General features: G+C 34.4%; 1 protein-coding gene across 5 annotated transcripts in view; it reads right to left on the bottom strand.

Annotated features, from left to right (window-relative positions):
* Nucleotides 1–6000, bottom strand: part of KCNQ5 (potassium voltage-gated channel subfamily Q member 5) — a 705402-nt gene that overhangs the window by 356261 nt on the left and 343141 nt on the right. The window lies entirely within an intron of this gene.

Below are 6000 nucleotides of genomic sequence, written 5' to 3'. Positions count from 1 at the left end.
CAAGTGATTCATGACAAAAAAGTTATCCACTGGCAACAAAGAACTGAGAGTTTGAATACAGGTTGAAGCATACCATTTTCCACTTAATTTCCTTCATGAATTTTTCTCTAGCATAAGTGATATGTATCTTCTTACACAAGATAATGAACATGGAATTGTGTATTGCATGATAGCACATGGAAAATCCATGTCATATTTTTTGCTATCATGGGGAGGAGGAAGAAGGAAAGGAGAGAGAACATGAATCTCAAAATGTCAGAAGATGATTATTAAAATTGTAAACATGTAACCTGGAAAAATGTTAAAAAACATAGAAAAAGTAAACATAATATCCAGATCTGAGTATAATGCTCTATTATGGTCTGATTATGGGATAATTGCCTTCTTATTTCTGGAAGGTATGTCTTTCTTACTATAGACTAATGTCTTTAAAAAAATTTGCTAACTAGCAAAAATAATGGCTACCATTTATAAAGTTCAGTGGTCTCAAACTTTTTGGTCTCATTATACTCTTTAAAATATTGAGGACTCTGAGGAACTTTGATTTGCATTTGCTATATTAGAAATTAAAATGTCTTGGTATTATTACAAAAATGGTTTTGACCTCACAGGCCCCCTGAAAGAGTCTTGGGGTCCCCAGGGATCCCTGGGCCACATTTTGAGAGTTTTGGAATATAGAGCTTGATATAGAGCTTCAAGAACATTATATATATATATATATATATATATATATATATGAATAAAATCTTATTTGATCCTCTCAATAATCCTTTTGAGAGACACTATTATTATCTCTATGGTACAGATGAGAACAGTGAAACTGAGAGAGGTTAAGTGACTTGACCAAGTTAGTTAGAAAATGTCCAAGGCAGGATTTGAACTTAGGATTTCCTTACTCCAAATCCAGCACTCTACCTATTATACCCCCTTGTTTCCACATTATGCTATTAGCTCATATTGATCTTGCAGTTCATTAAAACCCACTTCTTAAAGGAAAATCAATATCTTATTGTCTTCTCCACCTTATATTAGTGAAATAAATTTCTTGAACCCAAACATGACTTTATGTTTAAAACTATTCAATGCCACCTAATAATAATCAGCTCAGTTTTTGAATCCAGGAGCTCCTGGTATAGAAACTATCTCCACTGATGCAGATCAGCACCTTGAACTTAGTATTATAGAGAGTTTCCAGGATCTGAGGAGTTTAAAAGATCTAACCAGTGCCCTATGGCCAGTATATGCCAATCAGCATCTCAACTTTAGTCTTCCTTACCCACTCTGTCACCAAGATGCCTTTTTTCTTTTATCATTAAAACTGACACAATAGAAACCAGAAAAGCAGATAATTATTTTAGAACAACTTAAATTCCTAGCTGTGTGACCCTGGGCAAGTCATTTAATTTGTGGATCATCTTGCTGCTCTTCTGTCTTAGAATTCATACTGAGACAGAAGGTAAGAGTTAAAAAAAACCCACAAAAAACTTCTGAAGCATAATTCAGTACCTTTTCCATTAATTCTTAACTTTCTCATTAGCAACTCACATTGAATCTTTCAAGTGAAAAGTCCTTCCTTGGAGGTTTGCTCTAAAATGGTCTGCTCCACCCTCTTCCCACCCCGCCACCCCACCATCCCACCACAGAAGTCAAAAGACAAGAAATATCTCATCCCAGTGAGATACAGTTCTCCAGACTTGTTTCCCCCGCAGTCACCAGGAAATACTTCCCCATTTTCACTTTTTTTAGCTTTCCTTCTCTAAATAGGAAGGGCTTCTGGCTTTATTTAACCCAATTTTACATACAATAAATAGGACAGACAGCCTGTTGTTACTGCAAAGTCTTCTAATATAAACTGCCTTATTTAAAGTTAAAGGGGCAACATCCATGGTAAAGAACAGAACATTTTCAATAGAAAGTGGAACAACAAATCCAATGAGAGTTGAAGTTGTTTCACTACACAGTTTTCTCCCTGATTTGTTTCTTAGGTTTCCGTGGGTATAGCATCTTCCTCTTCTCTTTCTGGTCTGGGCTACGGCAATGTGGAATACTCGAGATGATTTAAGTGTCTACTTATACTCTCTTACTCTTTTGTCTCCAATGAAACTAGACTTGGACTTCAGCCATGGTGTAGCTTGAAAAATGTATTGCTGGATAATTCTTTTCACCTAACCTGCAATTGTTACTTTCTTCAGTCTCCATCAGTGAAAATGAACTGATGTTGGCAGAAGATTGTCATCTGCACTTAGGCAAAATTTATTCTTAGTGCTTTCATTTTCCAGAGGTCTGGTCAAATAAAAGACTCTGAGATTGTGTATACCCTCTTCCAATTCCATATTCTCTTTTTTTTTTCTTTCTTCATTTTATTGCACCATGTCATATTCTTTTCAAACCTCATTCTGGATCATGGGGCATTTCTCTTCTCTTAAAGTTCTATCTTGGAAGTTGTTGGCTAGTGAATCCAATCTGTTGACCTGATAGATCTCTCCTAGTAAATTTCATTGCTCTAGTCCTTCTCTTTAAATCTACCTTAAATAAATTGATTTTTATGGTGTCACTTTCTAATATCCGTAAATTTAATTATTTTTCTTTTCAAATAATTCTTCTAAATGGGTTCAAATAATTCTTCTAATGGAGTTATTATTTATTCATTTATAAACAAGAAAAAATAAGAGAATATAAGATGTCCATATGCAAAATTTTCTTTTAGTCCTCTGTTCAACTGTTCAAGAGTATGTCAAATATTATGGATACACATGTATGAATACACAGCTACACATACTCATGTGTCCACATATATTTGCATGTATAGGATATTTTACATGCTATTATAAAGTTGAATAGAGGACTAAAAGAAAAATATATGTTGAACTCAAGTTTGAAAAGATTATTTTTTTATATACATATATGTCATATATGAACAAACATTATATACAATATGCAAACATATATAACAAATATTTATAAAATATTTTTGAAAAAGTTCTTATTTCTGTTTATATATTTATATAAGTATTTTAATATATTGCAATATATTTATGTATAGATTAACACACTCACATATATAAAAATAGACAAATAAGAGCTTTTTCAAATAGCAACAGACACCTTTATCAATTATAACTAATACATATCAATTCCATTTATATGTCCTTCAAATTTTGGAAAAAGGCTTTTTAATTTTAGAAAATATATGTGGGATACAAGATAGAGGGTGATGGAACCAAAGAGAGATCCAGATAAAGTACTTTAAGAAAATATGAGGGAAGAAGGCATTTTCAGCTGGGGATATCAGAAAAAAGGCTTTGTGGTGTTCAAAATTCATCTTGACCTGTGTTCAAAGTTGTGTTGGGACATAATATAATCGTGTTAGATCCCGCTATAACATTGCTTGTAGGGTCTTTTCCATCTGAAGTGCCTTCATGCCCATTTTAGATTCCAATCTACATTCTACCAAGAAAGCTATAAGATCAAATTCTACTTCCTCATTGAATTCTTTTGTTATGCCAGAAAATGGATCAGTGTTGAATTGGATGTTAGAGAATCTGGGTTCAAATCTTGATTCTGACACTTACCAATGTAGTGACATTGGACAAGTTATTGGAACCGTCCTGGTCCTCAAGTTTCATCAGTCTAGAATGAGGGGATCACATTAGATGTCGTCTAAGTTCCCTTTTAGCTCTAGATCTGTGATCCTGAAATCCATCCAGTGGATCTTTATTCTTCCTCTGAATGCCCATTGCACATTCGATAAGTATTTTCTACTGTTATTATTCATCAAACTTACTTGTGTTTTAGTTTCTTTCTCTATAAAATTAAGGGGTTGGACTAGTTGGCCTCTAAGTTTCCTTCCAGCTCTTTATCCAGAATCCTATGAAAGAGCCCTTGGAAGTCAAAATAACTTTATTATACTATAAGCTCCATAAGCAAAAGAGGTGGTGCAGTGGAGAGAGCACTGGGTCCAGTGTGAGGAGACTCATAACATCTGGCCACAGATACTATTTGTGTGACCTGGGTAAGTTATTTAATACTGTTTGCCTCAGTTTCCTCATCTGTAAAATGAAGGAAATGGAAAACCATTCCAGGATCTTTGCCAGAAAAACCCCAAATGGGGTCATGAAGAGTCTGACATGACTTACTAAACACATAACAACAACAACCAGCAGCTCCATGAGGGAAGAGAAAGAATTTCATCTAAATTCTATTGCTCTTTCATATCCTACCCAATTATTGTGCACACAGAAGACACTTGATAAATATTTGCTGAATTTTATTGATAGACTGAGTTAAATCCTTTCTACTTCATGTAGTAATCATCTGATCTTGGAAAAGTCACCTAATCTGCCTGTACCTCAGTTTCCTCATCTTTAAAAGTGAGGTTAATAATATCAGTATTACCTTTCTCATTTGGTTATTTTGAGGATCAAATAAAGTAATGCATGTGAAAACACTATGGAAGTTAAAAGGGCTATATGTATGGAAGGCATGATAATGAATTTATCAGTATAATTTTAAATTCTTTCTGGGCAAGGCCTTTGTCTTTGATTTGAGACTCTACCTCTCTGGTAGGTTTTGTATAGAGCAAATACTTAATACTTGCTAGTATTTAGTTATGTTTAGTAAATGAACATCTACAAGCCCTGAAAAATACATAGAAATTTCCAAAGAACACTCTCTACCTCTCATCCCATAATTCTTTTCTTTTTTTTTTCATCTGGACATTAGAAACACTGATAGTGATCAAATATTGATGGCCTACTTAGTGTAGGCAGTTGTCCTAGTCACTAGGGATATAGATATAGAAAAAGTTACAACCTGCTTTCCATGGGCATGAGCAGTCAAAGATATAGAGAAATTGATCATTAATCAATCTGATTTTTGAAAATTTGTTTAACCATTTTTAGAGTTGAAATAATATGATTTTCTATTTGTCATGCCAAATGAAAAGCATTTCATACATATTATGGATTAAATAGATTCTTGGGTGTTAGCCAAACAGTCTAGTGAGCATTTATAACGTTTTCCTATGAGAAAGTGGTTTCTTAGTTCAACTCTGATTTGAAAATGAACTTTTGGAATAGAACCCACTTGCAAGTTGGGGCTTCCTGTATATTTGTTAACTCTACAAATTATCAAGTCTGAGTAAAAGGCTTCATGAAAGATTGACAAGTTAGGCTCTGTTTCTTTTATTTTTTAGAAGTGCCATGAGGTCTTAAATTCATTGGACCTTGATTTGTGCTTTTTAGAAATATTCTATGCATGCTGACAACCCATAGATCTCATCTATTTCTTGGCTATAGCATCCGAAGTTAAAAATGTAATGATTCTTTAATGAACAGTTCTCTGGTTATTGTGAATTGTCACCACTGGACAGGAGGTACATCACTTGATTCATTGGGGAATGGCTAAAAGTTTTGAAGAAGAGACAATGCTTCACTGAATTTTAATCCTTTAGACTGAAAAGTAGATGGAATTTTAAAGGAAGCTGCTAAATGTCTCTTTAGTATCTTTTAAAAATGAATAATAACAGACTTAAAAATGGTCAATAACATGAGGTTAAATCCAAGTAACGTAGGAAGCTCTCAATAAACGATAGCCACTTGGGTTACAGGCAAATAGAAGGCTGTTTCATTGCTTAAATTGAAGGATTTGGTACTTTCCCTAACTGAACAAGATCATAGCTCTTAAGCAGGAAGGAATCTTGGGAGTCATTTAATCTGATTCCCTCATTTTACAAATGAGGAAACTAAGATCCAGGGAGACTAAGGAACTTACCTATCTATAAGCATTATTGGTGTGAGGGCTTGCCAAATCCTTTTCAGGGCCGCCCATCCAGTTTTGGTGTTCATCTGCACTCAGTTCTCACTTGGGGTTCCAAGAAGCTGTAGAATACCAGTGACCACACTCCAGTAAACCATCTTGGCAGAAAGGCTAAGCCAGACTGAGGGTAAACAATGGGTCAGAATGTCTACTCCAAGCAGAGTAGACTTCCCTTTGGCAGAA

Source organism: Gracilinanus agilis, chromosome 4 (assembly GCF_016433145.1).
Source record: "Gracilinanus agilis isolate LMUSP501 chromosome 4, AgileGrace, whole genome shotgun sequence".
Classification (NCBI taxonomy): Eukaryota; Metazoa; Chordata; class Mammalia; order Didelphimorphia; family Didelphidae; genus Gracilinanus; species Gracilinanus agilis.
This window is presented reverse-complemented; position numbering and strand designations above follow the sequence as displayed.